This window comes from Pongo abelii, chromosome 3, assembly GCF_028885655.2.
Source record: "Pongo abelii isolate AG06213 chromosome 3, NHGRI_mPonAbe1-v2.0_pri, whole genome shotgun sequence".
Classification (NCBI taxonomy): Eukaryota; Metazoa; Chordata; class Mammalia; order Primates; family Hominidae; genus Pongo; species Pongo abelii.
This window is the reverse complement of record NC_071988.2, coordinates 35,311,049-35,336,499: the sequence shown is the minus strand read 5'-3', so window position 1 is coordinate 35,336,499 and position 25,451 is coordinate 35,311,049. Positions and strand designations below refer to the sequence as shown.

General features: G+C 35.0%; 1 protein-coding gene across 1 annotated transcript in view; it reads left to right on the top strand.

Moving 5' to 3' along the window:
• Positions 1-20,850, top strand: part of ARAP2 (ArfGAP with RhoGAP domain, ankyrin repeat and PH domain 2) — a 249,271-nt gene extending 228,421 nt beyond the window's left edge. The window contains exons 36-37 of the transcript XR_010139659.1: positions 13,305-13,573; positions 19,209-20,850. The gene's annotated coding sequence lies outside the window, so the exon portion shown is untranslated. The remainder of the gene's footprint in view (positions 1-13,304; positions 13,574-19,208) is intronic.
• The last annotated feature ends 4,601 nt before the right edge of the window (positions 20,851-25,451 follow it).

The following is a 25,451-nucleotide window of genomic DNA, read 5'->3' as shown; positions in this document are numbered from 1 at the left end:
GTGGTTACCTTCTGCATTTCAGGGTTTTTTTTCTTTCTGCAAAATGTAATTCTCCACAGTCATTCCATAATTATGTTTACAAAGATAGACGAAGGACCTTGCTACAGATCTCAAATTCATCCAAAAATTGAGATTGAACGGGATGTCAGATTGTTCAACTCTTCTGAAAGACAAACATTCTGGAGATCCAGTTTGTGTGACAACAACATGCATTTAACAAAACAAAAAATAATCAATTCCATGCCAGTGACAGGAGGTGATTCAGCTAGCTGGCTGGCAGTAAAGGTTGTTTAGCAGGTTTCACATTCCTAATTGGGTGTCTAGCTTGCTAAGTAGCAGCTGGTCTTTAATTAGTTGAAAAATTATTACCACTAAGAGTTGCTTTAAAAAGAAAAAGAACAAAATAATTAAAATGTTAAAATCCATATGGTGGGTGCTCATCCTCACTTGTCAATAGCTGTTTTCCTTCTTTATCACTAATAAGTTTAAAAATATTCCTAAGCCACTTACTTCTTAAAGTGTAACTCATGTAAATGTAAAATCCCCAAAGACTCCCAGAATGGCATTGCAAAATAATAGCTGCTTATCATTTAATAATTCTTTTTGACTATGAATTATCTCTAACACCCACCCCCCGCCAAAGTTGAATATGTGATTAGTAAGGGAATCTTAGAACAATTCTCATTGTTAAAGGGACTAGTACATTTTCTGACCTGATTCGTTATAAACTATAATGACACTGGAGAAAATATCAGTACCTTACAGATGACAGTAAGATGTCTTTTGCACACAGGTTCCTTTCAAGGACTAGCAGAAAGTTAATTTTGCCTGTAGTAACAGAAAACCCACATTTGCTATAATATTGTAATTATAATTCTATCCTATTTAGATATAAAGTTTTGTAAAAATATAATATATAGTATTTAGAGATAAACTAGCCTACATATTGAATAGGTTGTGAAATTCTGCATTTATTATACACATATTACAATGTTCCTACCTCCCATATTGACAAGTTAGTTTTCTTAGACCAACTGTTTTTAAAAAACATTTTACTTTTAAATATTTGTTTATTTTTGAGTTGAGTGGTAGTACAGTAGAAAGTGTACGAATTTGGTGCTATTACAACTGGATTCAAGTTTTGGCTCACTCTTTTACGAACCTAATGTACTGTAACACATCTTTGGTTGTATTGTTCCTTCTACAATATAAGAATAATAAAATCTAACTTACAAGATTATTGTCAGCTGAACAAAGTACCTAGCATTGTTTGTGGAATGTGTCAATGACTTATGCATTCCAATATTTTCTTTTCTTACACTTATTTCAGCAGACATGTTATGCATTTCAGTTTTCTAGAAAACTAAATATTGGGTATACCATATGCTCTTATGATACAGTATCAGTGACATATGCTTTATACAGGTATGCAATGTCATTTTGAATAAACATGTTTATTCATAAATCATTGTGACTTGGTCAACTTTTGGAAGGTGAAGATCATCTGATTTCCATGCTATTCACCCTACAGTTGCTAGAGATAATGAGACTGATTTGGATGGAAACTCCAATATGAAGTTTACCTTTCATCCTTCTGAAATTTCTAACTCACATGAAGAAAAGAGTTGCTTTGCAGGTATCCAAGTACAAGTTTTAAGGTTCACCCAACCCTATGATCCCATGTGGTTGCTTCTAGGGAAATATGCCTGTCTCTCCTAACAGAATCACAAACATCATTTTTTAAAATCTTTAAATTCTTCTTCAAACCACTTCTGTTCTTTATTTTAATGTGCACTCTTCTAGTTTATTACAGGACAATAAAATGAATAATTTCCAATTAAGTTTCGCATCAACATTCATGCCCACTTTGCCTCTTGCTTTTCAGCACTGTCTAAGGTCTCTGCCCATGAAATCTCTCCGTTATTATGTCCTGCATGTTGTCGAGTTCACTGCTGAAATTCAATAAATATCAAATTATCATATTCATTCAATGGCAATTTGGAAGAACACTAACATGTGGTACAGTAAGATGCAAATCAGGCAATATAGATTAATAGCAAACATTTGGTTGACATCTCTAATCTCACATGGATTGAAACTAAAACTTTGTTGCACTTCTCTGTGGTCTGCCATACTGCCAGCTGCCTTTCCTACAGATGTTCCCAACATATGAAAGGGAGTCTGAGCATTAACCCCCTGTTGCATACCAACAAGATGCAGATCATCATGCAATAATTTGCTCCCTTTTCAACCGACGACCTAACTGCTGATATGACATGATGGAAAACCTCATTGTTATACATTGTTACAAATGTCTGTAATTACTTCTGCTATACAAGCAAATGATTCATCTCATCCATTCCATCACACTCAAAGGGGACCCAAGTGACATTTTATTTTCCTCTGTGCTTGGTTTTCCCCAGCTCATAGCAGGTGCCAAATTCTTTGACTGAGTCACAGGGAGCCTAGTTAGGACAGTTAAAGTTTTATCATATCTAGTCTGTGGGGTGACAGTGACTGCTTTTGAGTGGGTTAAGGACAAGATATAAGAAATAATGGAGAATGCCTTGATAGCTATGTCCTGAATTGACTGATGACAAGGAGAGACTGGCAACACTGCATGGGACTTTATGGTCAACTCAAATCCAAAAAATTCAGAGAAAGGATGCCTATCTCAGAGATTTTCATATAGTTTCTTGGATTTTCTTCTCCATGTATTCTCTGATGTTACCTGAAGACACCGATAGTACAGGGAACACTCAAGTTCTAAGGTTTTTCTTCTTACAACCTTGAAATGTAATACAATATGCCAAATCTCTGTTATCCTTGTTCACTGATCAAAATGAAATTTTGGAGGGGTTATCCATTCCTCCTTCTGAACGCTTTAGTCTGAAAATAATATTTTTTCTTAAAAACTCTCACTTTTCCTCTCTATCACCACTTCTCTATCATGCACTCTGGAACATGACTCTTCTCTGAGGATAATGCTTTCTGTGACTTTCTTGAGAAAAGACTTCTAGAAACTGCTTTGTGATGTGTAGTTGGTGGCCTTGTAACCCCTATGTTTAATCTAAATGATTACTTCTTCACTTTCATGTGAATGTAATTGCTTTTTTGCATCAGCCTTAATACCTCTCCAGGCTGCCATCCTGTGAGTGTCTGCTCACTCCCCGCTCACTGAAAGCGTAAATATCTGGCTTCCAGTCTTTCTTTTCCGCCAAGTCCTGCCGTTATCTTGGGTAAGATTTACTCAACATCCTAATCTCTTAGTTTTTAATCTCTTTTTGTCAAATTATCTTATCTTTCACTTTATAACAGCCACCTACATGTATGGCTGTGATCCTTAAACATAAATGTAGCTGGAATTTCCGCACCTCTTAAATTAACAAAATAAGTGTAATCCCAGTTGCAGAGAGTGGTTTAGTCTCCTTCCTAATCTACCTCTCCACTATAGTCGTGCATCACATAATGATGTTTCAGTCAATGATGGACTACATATACTACAGTGGTCCCATAAGACCATATTACATATTTTTACTAAACCATTTCTATGTTACATAGGTTTAGATACACAAATACTTACCATTGTGCTACTATTTCCTACACTATTCAGTGCAGTGCCATGCTGTGAAGGTGTGTGGCCTAGGAGCAATAGGCTATACTATATAGTCTAGGTGCTATGATCTACAACATCTAGGTTTGTTTAAATGTACTCTGATGTTCACACAACAAAACCGTATAATGACGCATTTCTCAAAATGTATCTCCATCATTAGAGGATGTATCATTAGATATTTATGATATCAACTCATAAACTCATTGGCATGCTCACCAACAGTTCTCTTGTTTTTCTCTATCTACTTGAAATCACCAATTTTAGTTTCTTGTTCAATATATCACATATCCTGTATTAGGCTGTTCTTGCATTGCTATTAAAAAATACCTGACACTCGATAATTTTTAAGAAAATAGGTTGAATTGGCTTATGGTTCTGCAGCCTGTACAGGAAGCCTAGTGGTATCCACTTCTTGGGAGCCCTCTGGAAGCTTACAATCATGGCAGAAGGTGAATTGGACCTTTCATGTCATATGGTAAAATCAGGAGTGAAGGAGGCAGAGGTGCCACACAATTTTCAATGACCAATCCGTGATAACTCATTTGCTATTGTGATAACAGTACCAAGATAATGGTACCAAACCATTCATAAGAAATCTGCTCCCGTGATTCAATCACCTCCCACCAGACCCCACCTCCAACACAGGGGATTACAATTGAACATGAGATTTGAATGGAGGACAAAGATCCAAATCATATTATATCCTATGATTTCTTTAAAAAATTACCCTTTACTTTTAGTACACTTAACACTCTTGCCATGAACCTTCTATTTCACTTGATTGAAAAACAAAAAACACTGTTGACTTTATTTGACCGCTTGCAACTCATATGCACCTGGATGATGAAATCAGTACCAGTATAACTTTATGTACATTTATCTCCTTTCTGAATAGGTGCATAAGCACAATTCACAGGTACCTCTAACCTATCATTTCCAAGGGAACATATCGTCTTTCCTTCTTAACGGTTTCTTCTCGTTTTTCTGATCTAATTGAATCACATGTACATTCACCCAGTTTTTTAAACATCGGAAACTCTCCCTTTCCTTCTTGCAATCCATCTAATTAGTAATTAAGTTTTGTATATACTATCTTGTAAAAAGTTCTTGAATCCTTCACTACTCCAAACTTTGTTAGCACTACCAAGGTCTAGGTCACCATTATATCTAACTTGAATGTCACAGCCACTTATTGATCTTCGTGCCTTAGATATCATCTCCATCCAGTCATGCAACCAAAGGTGAACTTTCAAAAATCCAATTTCCATCACCCACTCTGCAGTTTAACCAGCAGTCTCGACTTATCCACTGTTTCACTTTCTGTGGTTTCAGTTTTCTGCAGTCAACCATGGCCTGAAAATATTTCGTGGAATGATACAGAAATAAACAAATCATAACTTTTAAATTGTGCATCATTCTGAGTAGGGTGATGAAACCTCATGCCATCCACTCCATCCGTTCCATCCCAGCACCCATCCTGCTTCTCAACGTGAATTATTCCTTTACCCAGTGTTTCTGTGCTACATGTGCTAACCTGCCCATTAGTCGCTTAGTAGCCATCTCAGTTATCAGCTTGATTTATTTTTTTAGATGGGGGTGGGGGCCTTGTTTTGCTCTTTTCATCCAGGATGGAGTGCAATGGCACAATCTCAGCTCACTGCAACCTCTGCCTCCCGAGTTCAAGCAATTCTCCTGCCTCAGCCTCCTGAGTAGCTGGGATTACAGGCACCCACCAACACACCTGTCTAATTTTTGTATTTTTAGTAGAGGCGGGGTTTCACCATGTTGGCCAGGCTGGTCTCGAACTCCTGACTGCAGCTGATCTGCCCGCCTTGGCCTCCCAAATTGCTGGGATTACAGGCATAAGCCGCCGCACCCTGTCTGATTTTCGTGGTATTATAATAACAGCATTTGTGTTTAAGCCACCCTTATTTGACCTAACAATGGCCTTCAAATACAAGAATAGTGATGCTGGCATATAGATATTGTTATTCATCTCTTACTATGCCTAAATTATAAATTCAACTCTGTTATAGGTATGTATTTATAGGGAAAAAACATAGTATATATAGGGTTCAGCACTATCTGAGGTTTCAGACATCCACTGAGGGTCTTGGAACACAGCTCTGTTGCATAAGGAGAGACTAATCTCTCCTACTAAGTTTGTCATGGACTTAAGGAGAAACTATAACCTTTTCCTATATCTTATAACACTCAGTGAGACCTTTTCCCTCCCTCTTTATAACTTATTTCTCGCCACTCCCACCTTCAAACTCTATAATTCAGTTCTTCATATACTATCTCATCTCATACCTTTTGTATTGGCCCTTTGATCTACCTTTGACTGTCTTCTTTCTTCTTTTCACCTAACACCTACACATCATTCTTGTTTTGGTTTACGGGAAGCCTTTCCCTGGGTCTACCCTTATGTATATACATATACATACACACAAAGACACATCTACAGTATAAGATGAGGAAAATTGTATCTGATATTCTTCCAGGTCAATCTTCCATCATAGCATGTATCACAATTCCTAAAATTGTTTTTAAGTTTTCTATTGTCCTTGTTAAACCAAAAGCTCTGTGAGATTTGAACTATGCCTGCTTTGTTTGCCGTGTAACTTTGAGCTCCTAGTACATTGACAAAACTGAGACTTAATACATTAAAAGGGTTTATTTCAACGGAATAATAATGTGTGATATCCTATCATTAACAGTATATGATACATCAGCAAAATGCTCCTCTGCAGGAACAGCATCCCTTGAGTGATTGCGGTCTTCATTGTAACTTCACTACTTATTCTACTACTGAACCAAGCATAACTAAAGATGAAAACAAGTGAACAGTATTATGATAAAGGTAACTTTCTTTTATGACAATTTTTAAAAGATGTATTTTAAATATATATGCAAAGTATATTAAATCTTTGTGTATTAGTTAGGACATAAATTCAACAGCTGTTATCAGAAATCGCCAAATGGTTTCCTAAAAGACAGAATTTATTTCTCTTACCCCAAATTCCAAGCTGCTCTCCTCTGCCTATATGCCATTTTTCTTTAGCTTGGCCCTCCCTAGGACGTTGACCTCATCCACATTGTTCAAAAAGATTTAACCCTACCTACCTTCAAGACAACAGGAAGGTGGAAAGAGAAAAACAGAAATCCTACCAATTATTTTCCAGAGTACATGCTAAAAGTTTCTCATGTCACTTCTGTTTATGTGTGAATGACCAGGACTTAGTCACCTAGCCACATTTAGCTGCACAGGAGATTGATAAATGTGGCCTTTATTTTAGGAAGTATATGCTCAGCTAATGTTCTACTTAGATGAAAGGTGGGAAAAGTTGACGATGGGAGAAAATAATCAGTCTTACTCATATTTGCAAGAATATAAGTGTTCACACAATTTATTTGCTAAATACCTCCAATCAGATCATTGTGTGGTGGTGCTCTCATTTATAATGTAGGTCTGGAGGTTTTTTGTTCTTGCGATAGTTTACTGAGAATGATGATTTCCAATTTCATCCATGTCCCTACAAAGGACATGAACTCATCATTTCTTATGGCTGCATAGTATTCCATGGTGTAGATGTGCCACATTTTCTTAATCCAGTCTATCATTGTTGGACATTTGGGTTGGTTCCAAGTCTTTGCTATTGTGAATAATGCGGCAATAAACATACGTGTGCATGTGTCTTTATAGCAGCATTGAACAATGAGAACACATGGACACAGGAAGGGGAACATCACACTTCAGGGACTGTTGTGGGTTGGGGGGAGGGGGGAGGGATAACATTGGGAGATATACCTAATGCTAGATGACGAGTTGGTGGGTGCAGTGCACCAGCATGGCACATGTATACATATGTAACTTACCTGCACATTGGGCACATGTACCATAAAACCTAAAGTATAATAATAATAATAATAATAATAACAATAAAAAAAAAAATCAAAAAAAAAAAAAAAAAAAAAAAAAAAAAAAAAAAAAAAAATGTAGGTCTGGAGGTATGTATTAACTTCATGATTTTTAGGCAATTCTAATAAACATACATTTTACTTTTTAGCTGAGTTATTTTTTGAGATATTGAGTGAGTTGTCTCTCATATTCTGTGAAGTATGGTGGTTGCAACAGTTCTACATTGCTGTTGGTCAAGTGCAGAGCCAGGTGCTTTATAACAAATACCAAATATCGGAGCAAGTGGGTTGGGTTGACAATTTCTCATAGAATATTGAGAACCCTAACGAACACCCAATTCAGTGTAGTCCATTCCAACTCTTGAAACTCATGACCTCAGTCATGGTGCTCCCCAGTAACTTTTGGGTCTTCTCTAACATAGGGACAAATAAGTGGTGAAGGCCCTGACATGATACACTTCATGGCCACAATAATTTAGACTTAAAACATTTTAAACTTTGTATACTTTAAGTCACACACCGCAAAACTGAATAATTTTATTATAAACTTGAAATTGTATACATTTCATATGTCATAAAAGTACAGTAAATACATTCAACACAATTTGTGTACAATCAAAATGGACTTTATCATAGATACTATAATAGAAGAATTCAAATAATCATACATGATTTTTGTTATTATTTCTTCCTCTGCCCACAAATATCTTATTATTTCCAGTCACTGTCATCTCTTGCCTCCTCACCAGTCTTGCTGCTTCCACGCTTTTTTCTTTTCACTCTGTTTTGCTGCTCAGAAATCCCCTCAGCATAATAGCCAAAGTATACACAAAGGTCTCTACAAAGTGTCTCGCAAGGTTTTGGTATGAACCATTACCACTCTCTGACATCTTGCTACACTCTTCCTTCACTCACTACAGGGCAGTCATGAGATTTACTGTCCCAGGGGTAGAGGAAACACATTTCTCCCCAAGACCATTGCACATTCTGTTTCTTCTGCCTGGAAGATTCCACAGAAAGCTTTTTTACCACTTTCTTAGGTCTTTGCTTAAATGTTGGTGCATAAAGTACACAGACTCTGATCACCATTCTCTGTAAAAGAGTAACTCCTCCCATCTCCCTTTCTCTCTTGTTCTCCTTATCCTGGTGTGTTTTTCTCTGTTTCTCATCATGACCTGACATACAGAATGGTTTAATTGTTTTCTGTCTCTTCCCCACAGTATGTAAGATGCATGAAGGAAATAACTTAGTTTTTTGTTCAGTGCTATCTCCTTAATGCCAAGAACAGTGATTGGCATACAGGAGGCTCTCTACATTTATTAAATACATAAGTGAATGAGTCTATCTCATTTAAAATGTGTCAACATTAATTATTTAATAAGAAGTAGATATCCATTTTTCATTTTTATCTTGACATCAAATTGAATATATATATATTTGAATATGAGTTTCATGAAAATTATGTGTAAATATATATATTTAAGTTTTCAACTGTCTCTTTATGTGCTGGGCTTCAGGATTTTCAGGCTTGAGCAATTTCAAATAGCATATGGTAAAACAAATGAGCATGGATTTGACACAATCTGACCTTTAAATGACAATGAGAGTGAAAGGGCAGAATGAATGTGGCCTTGTCAGACTTACGAGAATAGAAAATTTCTAGCAGCCCCAGGAAGGTCAAAAAAAGTGTACCATAAATGGAATGAGGCTCCACCTGAAAGTTTTTCATTGAATGAGGGTGACAGACAGAGGTCTCTCAAAGAATATATAATGAGGATCATCCAAGTCATTCAAATTGAAGAATGGCCAAGAGGTTGTGTGATTTATCTCACATTTTCAAGTGAGCCATGTTCATTATGGAGAAATAATATATTTTTAACGTTAACACATGATCATGGTATAAAAATTCAAAGAGTATCAAAATGTATAAAGTGCAAAGTCTTTTTTACCCGATGTACCCTTTAACTCTCTGATTCCCTTCCTCAAAGATACCCACTGGTACTAATCAGTTTTATAAATTTCTAAAGATATTCTATGCAAACACAATCTGGATTATATTTCACTTAAAATTCTCTTAACTCTGAAAGATTTCAAGCAGGCAAGAGCTATAAAGGATAATAGAACAGACATAAATGTACATATCAAATAGATTGTATGAATAATGTTTGTGCAAAATGCTTTAGATATATATTAAGAAGCAAAATGTTGCAGACACTGTGGAAATCTCTACTGCTTTCATACTCTTCTATTCACAGAGGTAAACATTATCCTGAAGCTTATGTGCATTTTTCCCAATATATTTTTTCATATTCAGACTTACATATACACCCATAATAATGTATAGTATTATATGGCTTTTTAAGTTTAAATAAGTCCTATCGTACTATGTGTATTCTTTTGTAACTTGTTTATTCATTAGAGATTTTAATTTCCAAAATTAATAGTTATTGACATATGCCTGTAGTTCATTCATTTCAACTAACTACTATATAGTTTTTGGCTTATGCATGTACTCTAATTTGTGTACTTGGCAGACATTAAATTGATTTCTCGTTTTTCTATTTACAGACAATGCTGTGATTTGCTCCTTATACTTGCTTTCCTTTACACATATGCAATGTTTTTTTAGAGTTTTTCCATGTAAGCGGAATTGCTGGTTTGGAGGATATGTGCATATTTATTCCTGAGGTATATTGCCAAACGCTTCTTGGGATTTATCAAACATTTTACAACACTATCAATAATCTCTAAATATTTGTACATATTCTTGCCGTTACTTGGATAGAGATTGAAAATATGGCCACAGCATATTGTAGCCTCTCACTTCAAGAGGTAGAATCTATTTTCCATCTATTGAATTTGGCTTGCTTTGCTAATAACAAACCTTGACCAGTAGAATGTGGTGGAAATCACATTCTGTGAGTTCCATAGCCTATTCCTTGAATTACCTTGCAGATTTTGTCTTCTTCTATTTGGAACCCATATACCATATGTGAAGAATCCCAGCCTGCCTTGCTGGAGAAAGCTGTAACTTGTGAAGAAGAAAATGGATGTCACAGCCAACTGCCAGACATCTGAATAAGGTCACCTTGGATCACTGAGCCCCAGTCAAACCAACAGATAAACACAACTGCATGAATGATCCCAAAGAAGAACAGAACTTCTTATCTGAGCATAGCCCAAATTGCTCATCCTCAGTACTGTGAGCAAGTGATAGTTGTTTTAAGCACTGAGTTTAGGGTGCTTGTTATGCAACATAAAATTACTCAATAAAATTGATGTTGTTAGACATTTAACTTTGCTATACTGTTCAGGATCTTACTACCTATGAACATGTTATTCATCATTTATGTAAGCATTTTGAATATCTTTTATATCAGAGGAATGATTTCAGATATAAATCAATAGAATGAAATAAATATAGTATCCAAATAATAGTTTCTTAAATAAGAAGGAATAACTTTTCTTACATAACAAGAAATCTGGAAGTAAGCTGTTTTAGACATTGATTTGTGACTCAGTAACATCATGTCTTTATGTTAATATCTCTGTGTTTCCCCTAACACTTTTTTCATACTCAAAACTTTAACAGGTGCACATACCACATCTGCATACATTAAAAGCCTGGAGTGGCATGAAACAGAGCGATAACATAATGCACTGTGGCCTTTGTGTTATAATAGGAAAACCTTTTTTTTCAAAGAAATCTTTCACAGAGAGAGAGAGATGAGTCTCTCTTCCTCTTCTTACAAAGATACTAATCCCATCATGGGGCCCCATGCACATGAGCTTACATAAACTTAATTATTCCTAAGGGCTCTGCCTCCAAGTATCATCACATTGGGAGGTTGGGGCTTAGGACTTCAACATATGAATTATGGGGAAACACAAACATTCAGTGTATAACAGATAGTGAATGAGGTATTTTATTTAACATTTGTTACCTGGTTCTTGCTGAAATACAGAAAACTTATTGAATTTCTGATTTTGGTATTATAATAACAATATTGCTGAATTTGTTTATTTTCTTTAATAGCTTATAGAATTTTATGAATTTTATACAGATAGTGATGTAAATTGTAATTAAGGACAACTGTGTCTCTTCTTTTCATTGCCCCAATTTATTTTCCTTGTTTTTTGGCACTGTTAATAAAATATTGACTGGAAGAGGTGGTGGCAGTGGTTGCTACCTACATTATCTTTCTTTCTTTTTCTTTCTCTTTCTTTCTTTCTTTTTCTTTCTTTCTTTCTTTCTTTCTTCTTTCCCTCCCTCCCTCCCTCCCTCTTTACGTCCTTCCTTCCTTCCTTCCTTCCTTCCTTCCTTCCCTCCTTCCTTCCTTCTTTCTTTCTTTCTTTCTGAGATAGGGTCTCACTCTGTCACCCAGGCTGGCGTGTACTTATACAATGTCAGCTCACTGCAGCTTCGACCTCCCTCAGCTCAAGATCCTTCCACCTCAGCCCCCCAAGTAGCTGGCACTACAGGAGCTCACCACCATGCTCAGCTACTTTTTTGTAATTTTGGTGGAGATGGAATTTCACCATGTTGCCCAGGCTGACTTTGAACTCCTGAGCTCAAGCGATCTGCCTGCCTCAGCCTCCCAAAGTGCTAGGATTATAGGCGTGAGCCACCGTGCTCAGCCAGTTGCTACTTACTTTTATTCAACAGGTTGATTTCCTACTGTTCTTGATGAGAAATCTGTTCTAACTTATTTATTTAATGTTTTTGATGTAACTGCTTTCTCTTTCACTCATTAAGAGTCTCTGTCTTTGATGATTCAGTGTGGATTCTGTTGTATATATGTTTTTCCTATAATTACCTGTTATCAGAATTGGTGTTGTCCACCAATTATTCCCTTAAGATAATTGTATTATATTAAATCTCTGGGTAGGTTATTATTTTCTAATGTATGCTAACTCTCCTTTATATGAGGTCATTTCTTGCTATGATCTGTCATAGTTTTCTTAAATTCCACTTGCTCCCATCAGCAAATATATTAACCTATCTTGATCTAAATCCATATATGCTACTTTCTTTCCTGTAATGTAAAATCTCACCTGCCCAAACACCCTGTATCCATAATTCTCCCTTTTCTTTCCATGCTTATAGGTCTCTTCCTTTCTACTCTGTTATTTCAAGTGTCATTTAGGCATGGTAAAAATGTTGACACCACATCATCACTCAGCTAATTCCTCACCCTTTTTAGTAGATTCTTTTAGGGAGAGATATTTATACTAGCAGTAACCATTTATTATCCTCCTATTCTTTTGTGAGCTTATTCCAGAAAGGGTATTACACCATTTAGTTAAATGGCAGTCATGTACACAGAGCTATAGAAGCCACCTTATAAAATTCTAAATTTTGATAAGTTCCTTGGTGTTTTTCTGGCCTTCCTACCTTTATTCACTGGTCATGGACAAGGACCACACTTTTTAAAGGAGAATGTTTTGTATTCCTTAAAACCTAAGGTTGATAATGCAACAAGAATATCCTCCACGGATAATAAAACTTCATTAGGCTACAAATATATTCAATATGTAACATACTCCACCTTTGTTAACTCTTTAAGTCTTTATAAGAACAGTCTATATTTTGTTGTTCAAAAGGCATTATATTTACAAAACTTTAGACTATAATTTTATTGGTGTATATTGTAATGCATGTTACCTACATAAAGTTTGGTAAAGCAGACAAGACAATGCCACCTTCTCATGATGATTTTACAAAGCTTGATACCATGAGTTCTTGAAAAATGTATGTCTTCCACAGGAAAGAGCCAAGGTCAGAATGAGAAACACATCCCCACAGGAGTTCTGACCATCAGTAACATGAATTAGCTGGTGTGCACTCCTCTCCATAACCCTGGAATCTCCTTTCTACTCGGAGGGAACCAGATGTACAACATGAAGAAGTATGCCCTTTGGAAATGTAAATGAATACAGTTAAGAGGTTACATCGCCCTTTAAAAGAGTTCTTCTGATCTCTTAGGAGCTTTACATTTTGAAGAACATGGATGGATGAGAAACTTGATGTGGATTGTAAATGATTTTGCTGTAGATTTTATAAAGTTATACAAATGTGCAGGACAAGCTATGCAGAAAATATGTCTGTCACTTTTACATTGAACTATACAGACCCACTTACATACATATTGATAAAGCAAAAGCACATTCAACACTAAGTAAAGTTGAAAAATAATCAGTATTATAAAGATATCAAAGAAGACAGGTGGCTGGTTGGAGTCTTTAAGAAAACATGTTAAGCAAAGAAGAAATGGCATGTTTTCTACCAAAGCAAGTGTAATTTATTGACCTAAGGTCCAAGTTGTACCTGACAAAAATAAAATGTTTTAAAGTCATGAGACTAACACTTTTTGCTGAAGCAAAATTTTACATCTAGAGAGTTTCCAAATGAAAACCATAACATTTTCTAAAAAGCCTAGAAATCACAATTGACATATTATGAAGAATCGTAGACATTTTAATTTACACATTTTAAAAGTTTCAAATTAATAATTCATTGGAAATTATTTAATAATGACATACCATGAAAAAATGTTGAGGCCATTTCCCTTATGATCATTTCACAATGCCTTAGATATTTTAGAATAATTGATCAGTCTAACACATCCTTGCTTTAAATTGTGAAATAATAATGCATTATTATCATTAATAATTTTCAAAGTATTTTTACCCCCATTAACTTGATAAGGAACTATTCTAAAGCTGATATCCATATCTTTTTCCCTGTGAAGAGAGCAATATAGCTCTCTTGTGTTTCAGTTTCCCTAATTCCACTAATATGCTGTGTTTACAACCTTTTAAAACTGTGATATATACTTCATATTCAAAAGGGGCATGTAATTATACGTATGATTTAAAGAATAATGATAGTATAAATGCCTATATGCAGAATTATCAATATAAGAAGGAGAATGAGGGTGCATTTGCAGGTGTTATGTGTTCTTCTCAAGCCATTGCATTCCCTTCCTGCCAGAAGTGACTAATCATCACAGTCACTATCTCTAAACCATCAGTGTGCTCTGTGGGTGCTTCTAAGATTCTGTGGAAAAAGAGTTTGATGATAAAATAAGGCTGGGAAACTGAAGATGTGAGCTAGACTTTCAGGCAGACTTTGTCTACTGTAGAATTTACAGGGCCTTAATATAGTAATCAGAATTTAAATCTACATGCAATTTTATTTTTAAAAGTCTATTTTATTTTATAAAACATATTTTACAAAATATTGTCCTAAGTGTTTTATCAAACATTTGTATAATTCATCATGAATTAAAGGTCAGACAAATACAGATGTTTCCTTATAAGACTTGAAAAACATGTAATGGTGGTTGAGGTTTTACAGTGGATGAACAAAATGATGCTTCAGTAACAAAACTAAAAATCTCAGTAGCATAAAAGAGTAGAGTTATTTCTCATTCACAAGACAAGTCCATCGTAGGTTTGGTAGGGGTTCCTTCCTGAGCAGTCTTCACTTTGAGCCACTCTTTCTTGGACATTGCTGGATCAAGACAATTTTGATCAGACACAAAAGACACAAGATACAATTGACCTTAAAACCTCAACTACCATTAAATATTCTTCAAGTCTTATAAGGAAATGTCTGTATTTGTCTGACATTTAGTTCATTATGAATTATACAAAAGTTTGATAAAATACTTGGGCAATATTTTGTAAAACATGTTTGACACAAGGCACCAAGATATACGACACAATTCATTTGGCAGAACTAGTCAAACTGCTCTGCCCATAAAAGCCGGCCAGGAAATGCTATCTTACCATATATCCCGCAAGACAGAGAGCTGGAAATATTTGGGGAACAGCATTAATGATTATTCTTAGAAGCGAGGGGAAAGGCCATTAGTCTATGTAAGGGGTCGAATTTGTGGGAAAGGCAAGAGGATTCATTAGGTCATTTGGTTTTAAAAAAACCTTAGGTCCCTCACGAATCTGATGAGGGAGCAGCAGGATGGCAACTGGATGAGAGAATTGTTGTCTTTGATAAGCACAAATGTATCCAGTGCCTAAGAGGCTGGTGCTTGTATGTGAATCAGTGTCATTTCACATATGGAGGTAAAACTGGGACTGGGAAATGAGGCACTTAACACATCCATAAAATGTACAAATAGGCAGTAGATGGCTCCTTACTGGTCATAGGGGGTTGGTCAGGGTGACTCTGGAAAGCATGCTAATTCATAGTAGGACTAGACTATTGTATAGAATGAGCAAGCTCATTTCTCTTTCTAGCCTTTCTTTATTTCTTTTCAATGATTTCAAATAGTATATATATGTAATATGTGATGTATATTTGTTTATATTTTTTCTAAAAATGCTCACCTATGTCAGTTATATATAATATACAATATATAAAATATAATATATAGCACGTTATCACATAACATATAGTATTTAACACATGACAACATATAAATATATTTATTTATTTATTTATTTATAATGTTTTCTCTGAAAATACTCCCTGATTTCAGCTGTGCCTTTCACCAAAGGAGGAAACTACTGTTTGTCTTTGAATCAAAGGATGAAAAGAACTTTTGAGTATAGTATACAACTGAGGACCTATGTGATGTTAGCAACAAAAAATTAACAGAAGAGAAAAACAAATCTCAAGGAAAGAGAGAAATTCAGTATGAAATAACCTTGAACATTTAGAAATTTTCCATTCATGATTCCACCCACCCCTCCCCAAAAAGAAAAAAAGACAAGGAGCTCCTGAATTTCATTTCAACAAGAGAGAGGGACTTTCCTATATAGAGTTGCTTTCTCCATCTGGAAAGAGTTCCTTTTTCATCCCCTGGCTTCTATCAGATCGGCATTGATGTTCTCAGTGAAATAAGAAGGTACCAACTGTTAAGATATTCCTTTAGAAAGTTTTGATGCTTTAAATAGACTTAGTGGACTCTGTAACGTCCTTTTTGTCAACTTTTATTTTATAATCAGGGGATAAATATGCAGATCTGATACAAAGGTATATTGTGTGATGTTGAGGTTTGGAGTGAATCTGTCACCCGGGTAGGGAACATAGTATCCAATAGGTAGTCTTTTTCAATCCTTACCCTCTCCCTTTATACCCCCTCTTGTATTGCCCAGTGTCTATTGTCCCAATTTTTATGACCAGACCATGTATACCCAATGTTTATCTCCCACATGTAATAACATGCATTATTTGGTTATCTGTTTCTGTGTTAGTTTGCCTAGGATAATTGCTTCTAGCTATATCTGTGTTGCTGCAAAAGACATGAAATCATTCTTTTTATGGCTGCATAGTATTCCATGGTGCATATGTACCACATTTGAAGAATACAATCTACTGTTCATGGACACCTGGGTAGATTCTATATATTTGTTATTGTGAATAATGCTGTGATGAACATATTGTTCTTTTTGGTAGAACAATTTATTTTCCTTTGAGTGTATACACAGTAATGAGATTGCTGAGTCAAATGGTAGTTCAATTCATAGGGTTTGGAGAAATCTCCAAACTGCTCTCCACAGTGACTGGACTAGTTTACATTCTCAGCAGCAGTGTATGTGTTTCTTTTTTTCCAGAGCCTCACCAGCATATGTTATTTCTTGACTTTTTAACAAAAGCCATTCTTGTTGGTTTGAGATAGTATCTCACTGTGGTATTGATTTGCATTTCTCTGATGATTAATGACAATTAACCTTTTTTCATATGCTTGTTGGTTGTACGTATGTTTTCTTTTGAGAAGTGTCTGCTCTTGTCCTTTGCCCAATTTTGAATAAGGTTATTTGTTTTTTGCTTGTTGATTTGTTAAAGTTTCTTATAGATTCTGGATAATAGACCTTTGTTGGGTACATAGTTTGCAAATATTTTCTCTCATTCTTTAGGTTGTCTGTTTATTCCATTGATAGTTTCTCTTGCTATGCAGAAACTCTTTAATTATGTCCTGTCATTAGCCAATTTTTGTTTTTGTTGTATAAATTTTTGTTTGAGGATTTGCCCATAAATTCTCTGCTAAGACTGATATTGAGAAGGGTGTTTCCTAGGGTTTCTTCTAGGATTTTTATAGTTTGAGGTTTTACATTTACGTCTTTATCTTAGGTTAATTTTTTGTGTATGGTGGTATGTAGGAATCCAGTGTAATATTTCTGCATATAGACATGCTAGCTATCCCAGGAGCATTTATTGAATAAGAAGTCATCTCCCCATTGCTTATTTTTGTCAAGTTTGTTGAAAATCAGATGGTTATAGGTATGTGGCTTTATTTCTGGATTGTCTATTCTTTTCTTTTGGTCTATATGTCTGTTTTTGTACTAGTACCATGCTGTTTTGGTTATTGTAACCATATAGTATACTTTGAAGTCAGGTAATGTGATGCCTCCAGATTTATTTTTTGCTTTGGATTACTTTGGCTATTTGGGCTTTTTTTGATTCCATACAAATTTTAGAATTGATTTTTTCTAATTTGTGGAAAAGTGACATTAGTAATTTGATAGAAATAGCATTAAATCTGTAAATTGTTTTGGGCAGTATGGGTATTTTAGTGATGTTCATTCTTCCAATCCGTAAGCTTGGGTCATTTTTTAATTTATTTGTGTTGTCTTTTATTACTTTCTTCAGTGTTTTGTAATTCTGCATGTAGAAATCCGTTACCTCTTTGGTTATCTGTATTTCTAGGCATTTCGTTCTTTCTGTGGCAATTATGAGAGACTGCATTCTTTTTTTTTTATTATTTTATTTTATTTTATTTTTTTTCTTTTATTATTATTATTATTATACTTTAGGTTTTATGGTATTCTTGATTTGGCTCTCAACTTGAAAGTTATTGGAATGTAGAACTGCTACTGATTTTTGTACACTGATTTTGCATCCCAAAACTTTGATCATGCCACTTTACTCTAACCTGGCTGACAGAACAAGACTGTCTCTGAGAAACAAGAAAAAAAAAAAGAAATGAAAGCATAGTATATTTATGATTAATAACATTTAATTTCATTGAGAGTCAACGTCAGTTGAAATTACCCACTTATGGGCATATTGAAATATCTGTGTAGATAGCCACTGAATTAGCCTAGGGCTCCTGTAACAAACATCTTCAAATTTGGTGGCTTAAAAAGTGCTGAAATTGATTCTCTTATGCTTCATGGGGTCAGAAGTCCTAATTAAGGGTTCAGCAAGTCTTTGCTTTCTCCAAAGAATATAGGAGGTATCTTTGCTTGCCTCTTCCAATTTCTGGTAGCTTCAAACAATTTTTGGCTTGAGATGACATAGCTTCAATCTCTGCCACCATTTTACATGAACTTTTCTTCTCCCTTCTCTCTCTGTCATCTCTGTTTCATTTGTTTTTCTCATCCTTCTTATCAATGGATGTCTTCTCTGTTTTTAAGGAAACTTGTGTTTTGATTAAAGGCCCACCTGGATAATTTAGCATAATTTCAAGTTACTTTACTTAACTGCATCTACAAAGACTCTTCCCAAATAAAGTCATATTCACAGGTTCTAGGCAGAACCTAGAATATATTTTGGGGGCCACAATTCAACCCTCTACAAGTACCAAGCTAAATACATTTTACTTTGACATCGTTCCATCATGTTTAGATATTTTATTCAAACTGATACAGCTATAGTGCTAATTTTAGTTTTATGTCACTCTCTCTCTTTTTCCTTTTTTAGAGACAAGGACTCCTTCTGTCACCCAGGCTGAGGTGCAATGGCCTGATCACAGTTCACTGCAGCCTTGAATTCTTAGACTCAAGCTACTCCTCCACCTCAGCCTCCCAAGTAGCTGGGACTACAGGCTCACACCACCTCACTGGGTACTTTCTCTCTTTTAAAAATTTTATTTGTTATCTTTTTCAATTTTAATGAAAATTTTATACATATATATGTAACCCATCAGTTAATATAATTTGCTGGTATATGTTATATAAAAGGTCACTTCCTCTTGAATTTGCAGAATAGTTGTTTGCTTAGCATGATTGCCAACAATATTTTTTTAAATTTAAAGATAGCCTGCTCTCATATAGAGCAGATTTTTTTAATACATAAGAATAATTCCAAATTTTATTTTATTTTCTGTTGCAAAGGCAAATAATTTTGGAAGTCTCTTTTAAAAGTTAAATCAATGCCATAATATACTCAAATTGTTACAAAGAACAGTCTATTGTAACACCCTGTGATTTACTGATAGCAATGAAGAGTCTGGACTTTGGGGCCAGGAATCCTTGCTTCAATTATTAGTTCTACTACACACTAACCACACGATCTTAGGCTAATGTCTTAACCTCATTTCCTATCTGCATAATTGCATAAGAATGCTATCAACTCATGAGTCAGTGCTCCTCGAGTGTTTTTGACAGCAATAATGTATAATACAATAAAAACTCAACAAACGTTTAAGACACTATTTCTTAAAAATCAAGGCAGTGAAAACTTCTTCCTTAGCTGTCCATTTTTCTGCTACAGTAGGTTCAAAATTATTTTTCAGGTAGCCCTAGGCCTGTATAAGCTATTCATCTGACCTCTCTCAGAGGAACTGGAATAGTCCTCTCTTCAGAACATGTCCGTGTTGTGGTCCTTGGGTCCCCTAACCCTTCTCCCTTCTCATCTGTCAGTTAAGGCTTTGCCTTTAAATGCTAACATAGAGCTACATCTTAAGAGCCCATAATTCAATATGGAAACAAACTCCCTGGCACACTCTATTTCTTGAAAGATTATCAAAGAGAATCAACAATTGGAAGGAAGTGTTGCTGAGAAGGTAGTTGCATCAAATGGTTTCTCTACAGGAACTTTTGTAGAAATTGCACTTGCTTGTAATGCCACTGGTCTACCCTGAGAGACTCTTTAAGAAAAAAGAGATCCTAAACCTTTGAAGATATTCAGTCCATTACACAGCATTTTCTTTTTGAGAACCCTTAGGAGACAACTTTTTTTCTGATACTAATATTAGAAATACTGTCACTTTACTCTATTTGGTGTTTGTCTTAAGGGCTATGTGGAATACATGATTTACTAGATTTTCTTCCCTGAGTTTTCTGTTAAACAGCTTAGAGGCAAAATTGTGGTCAGTTTATGGCAAATGTATAGAATTGTATAATATAAAATTTTGACTAGCCTCATTTGTGTGTGGATTTTCATGTTTTATCTTGTATTTGCTTACTTTTCTTACCTTACTTAATTTATTCTATTTAAGTGTATTGTACATTTCTTATAAAGCCACCTGAATTTGTTTTTGGAACAATGTGACTTAGTATTTAATAACTATGTCACTTATAGTGAAAATTATAAGCCTCTTCATAATTTTATAAAGTACCATGGTATGAAACTAATAAAAAAGTAATAATTAAAATATAAATGTTCTGTTGTTGAGACAAAGTTTAAGGTATATTGGGAAACAATGCAATTCAATTTTATAGGCTTTATCATACAACCAGTGAAATACATTTTTTGATTACATGTTAGTTTGGATTCTAAGAATTATTCATACAAAACATTTTAAACTACTTGGAAATACAATAAAGGAAGAAAACTTGATATTTGGATTTTCTTTTCACAAAATTTTATTTCTTCAGAACATACAAATTGTTGCTGTACAGCTAAAGATTTCTACACATTTCTTAGAAATAAAATTATAAATGTCAAATGGCAATAATATACAAGGATAAGGTAAATAAAACATAATTTATTAGGGAAATTGATTTTTTATCAAGTGTTTCTCTTCAATTAAATTTCGCTGTGCCAAATTTAGGGTTAATATCACATGAAATCTAATTTGTATGTTAATAGGAATGTTTTAAGAAAAAATATGAGAGTATAGAGTTATGTGTTTTTTCTTATCCATTTTGACAAAATGCTAAACTGAGAAACTCAAGGAAATATGCTTCCTCAGAACCATAATTATATAAAGTGACTATCATAGTCTTCCTCCATAACCTGTGGGTAAGTATTAATTTTAAAAGATTACATGACAGGTGAATCATTAGCAAAAAAGGTAGTTCCTTGTGTTGACATACATTTGTCAAAAGAAATTATCTCTCTTTTAGATTGTGCTCTTTGAGTACTCAGAAATGACAAGCATTTGTTACATATGTTCAGCTGACAATGAGTCAGTGTCATTTGAAAGACAAGTAAAAAAATTTGATTAATTTTGTTATAAAGAGATTTACATTTTGCTATTTCTAACATGTCTTTTGGAGATTGATGAATAAGAAATGAGATAAGAGAGCCCTTCAGAAACTACTATTGCTGAATATGGTAGAAAAATTGCTCTTGCTAGAAGATGTATCAAGTTTTTGTCAGGTAAAGCCAGGGAAAATTCTCTTGTGTTATCAACTAATCTTACCAGAGAGGGAATATTATGCAAGATGAATGACATTGCTTTCTCCCTCTCTCAGAAGTCAGGCGGTTGTGCACTATGCCAGTCTAACAAGATTTCTGCACCTTCTTTTTATTTATTGACCAGCTTAGCTGTGAATCTAAAATATTGTCTGACATTTCCCATCCACTATGCTTCTTCTGGAAGTTTTTCACCATTTTAGATTAATTATTAAATATTTAATGACAACAATAAAACAATCTATTGAAGTTATTTGCTTTGCTATTTTTTCCATTTTTTTCCTGATTGAAATATCTAACAGTGAGTAGAAGATAACATTTGAATTCAAGGATTATGTATTCTGTTACTTTACCTACTCAAAATCCAAAGCATGTAACATATGCTTTCTCATAGAAGAGACCTTGTCTATGTCATTCATTGCCCAGGATTGTTGGCGCCCACTAAATGTGTGTTTAATGAATAAATATAATTCCTAATTCTTTGAAGTACATATTCTTCTGTTAACCATAATCTTTTTTTTTTCTTCAATAGCCTTTATTGTTAGTGTTTACAATAGCACAAAATCACAAAACTGTAATTCTGTTTAATATTAATATGCTATGGATTTCATTAGTGTTTTGCCAAGCACAACACTTGCAATAAAAAATCAACTTGGTGTGAAAACTCATTCTAAGAAAAACATTTAAGAAGCCTAGACTTAAGTATACCAGAGTAAACAAACATTAGAAAGAAAATGCCCATTGCAAACAGCATATTTTTCAATCCCCATAGGAGGTATTTAGTGAAGTATTTCAGTGTCTTGACATAACATTTGAGAACATTTGGAACATTTGGAAGATCTTTGGATACTTCTTCTTTTTTTTTTTTTCTTCTTTTTTTGAGATGGAGTCTCACTGTGTTGCCCAGGCTGGAGTGCAGGGGTGCAATCTAGGCTCACCGCCCCTCAGGTTCAAGCGAGTCTCCTGCCTCTGTGTCCCGAGTAGCTGGGATTACAGGTGCCCACTACCTTACCTGGCTAATTTTTTGTAGTTTTAGTAGAGGCAGTGTTTCACTTGTTGGCCAGGCTAGTCTCAAACTCCTGACCTCAGTTGATCCGCCCACCTCAGCCTCCGGAAGTGCTGGGATTACAAGCATGAGCCACCGGGCCCAACAGATCTTTGGATACTTTTAATAGCTGATCCAAAAGTGGTACCTCAGGGGGGAAGAAAAGATACATGCTTCAAGCACCTTTGACTGTTAAAACAGGTAAAAATGATTACAATAAGTCATGTCATTCATTACCTAAAACCCTAAATGGCATCTTTTTTCCACATAGAATAGAATTCATGTTCCTTATCCTGGCCTGCAAAGCTTTCTGCACAGTCATCTGCCCTCAGTTCGCCTTCCACTTAGTCCTCATTGTAAAGCTCCCTCCTTTAGACAAACTCTGTTTGCTACAATGGGCCTCTTTGTAGTCCTCTAATGTTCTGAGTTCCTTTGAAGGAGCTTTTCTCCCTGCTGTAATAACCTGCCTTAAGATTCTTTACCTAGTTTGCTACTTTTGATATTCAATTTTCAGTTTGAATGTTACCTTTTCAGCAAATCGCTTTTTGATCATTCAATCTAAAGTAGACTTTCAATCCCTTTCCATTACATCAGCTTGTTGATTTTTGTTTTTGGTCAATCCACATATGAGCTACCTGATATATACATTCCTGTTTATTGCTTATCTCCTACTGTTATAACATATGCTTTCTCATAGCAGAGACCTTCTCTGTCATTCATTGCCCAGCATATTGCTGGTGCTCACTAAATATATGTTTAATGAATAAATATAATCCCTAAATTATAAAAAGATAGCTATCTTGATATTGTATAATTTGTGTAATAGGACCTCACTGTGTCTCTTTTAAATGATCAGTTGGGTTTATGGATAGAATTGTTGAAATCTCTCAGTTACGTATATGAAAATGTACCCAAATTTTTGTGTATTGCTGGAATAAACATTGTTTGATTTCTATACATATGAGGGGAATATAATTTACATCCCCTGATTAAATCTTTGGCTACAGTTAGTATGTTCTGTAAATTTCAGGCTCTATCACTATTTTGGGGGTTTCTCCTATATGGCAGCTCTTGGCCTAAATGAGTCCACATATTTCAGTTCTACAGAGTAGTTAATATCATCTCATTTTATAAATGAATCTTAATGTAAGAAAATGGTATGCAATTCTTCCTATTACAGGGTTGTGGTGTTCTATGACTTTATGTTGTCCTGGCATCCATTTTGAATATGGGTTTAACTTTCTTATATTAGAAACAGAGCTTATTCACCCTTGACACAGTTTCTAGTCTTGCATCTCCTTCCAAGTCCTCAGTGTTGTCAATCCAGATAACTGGCTTATATAACCACCTCCTGGTGACCACCTCTCTCTGGGACATATAGGTACAACCTTCTTGACTGATTCCATCAACACCCACAAACTTCATGGACTGGGAAGATATGTAAACACCTTTCAGTCACAGTGTGACCACTTAGAGTACATGCCTGCTACCTCTAAAGCTACTTATTAGAACTCCCCTTGGGAGAGCTGCTTGGGTAATACCTTGGATAACAGTAAAGTCCTGTACCCATATATCCATCTCTTTCTGGTTCCCCACTTGCTGATTGAGCATATTGTCCCTGTGAACTTCCCATTGGCCCTTATCAGTCTCCCTCTTCTCCTGTGGACCTGTGAGTAATAAACTGCTCCTGTAGTTTCATCTGTTTTTATTGTGTTGCCTCCTCTGGGTCTCACTTAGCTGACACATCCAAACCTAACTTTTCTCCCAGTCAAGAGGATATTTTGGCAGAAATAAACTAGACATAGGTCAGACAAGAGCAACAAGGGCATCTGCCAGTATAAACTAGTTTCCTGTGAGAGGGACACCTGGTCACCAGTCAAATACTCAGGCATCAGGCTGTTTGTCGGGTCAAAAAATATTTTGTGAAAGACACCTTGTAAACATCCATGATCAAATTCCCTGGAGGCCTGTCAGGGCAGTGCAAGAGTTTATAGCCACTCTCCAGAGAGACTTCTAGATAAAATCAGAGAGAAATCCAACAAAGATGAAAGCTTTTTGCATAATATCAACAATCATTTCTTAAAAGTAAAGCACAATAAAAAATCACTTTTTTTCTGCATATTGTCATGACAATAAATGTGAGACTAGAGTAAGAAAATTAAGTCATTTATGTAAATTATAACGGATACTAATGTACATATGTCCCAAAGTTAAAAAATCAAGGTGAAGACATGATACTGAATGAACAAAATATTATTAGAGTTTTGCTAAATAGAAAAATTGAGTTTGCTATCTGGAAACAAGGCAGATTTGTTTACTGGAAGAGAACTGGACTGGAGGAAACATCAAAACCAATATAACAAGACAAACTCTAGCCAAGCAACAAAGAAAAAAAAAATCCACTAGCTTTTATTTTTGAATTTGAAAGCAGTGTTGTAATGCAAGGTTGCACGATTATTTTTATGTTGCTTTATTCCTTCATTAATGAGATATGGATAATCCATTTCTTATTAATCTTTTAGTACAGCTAAAAGGAA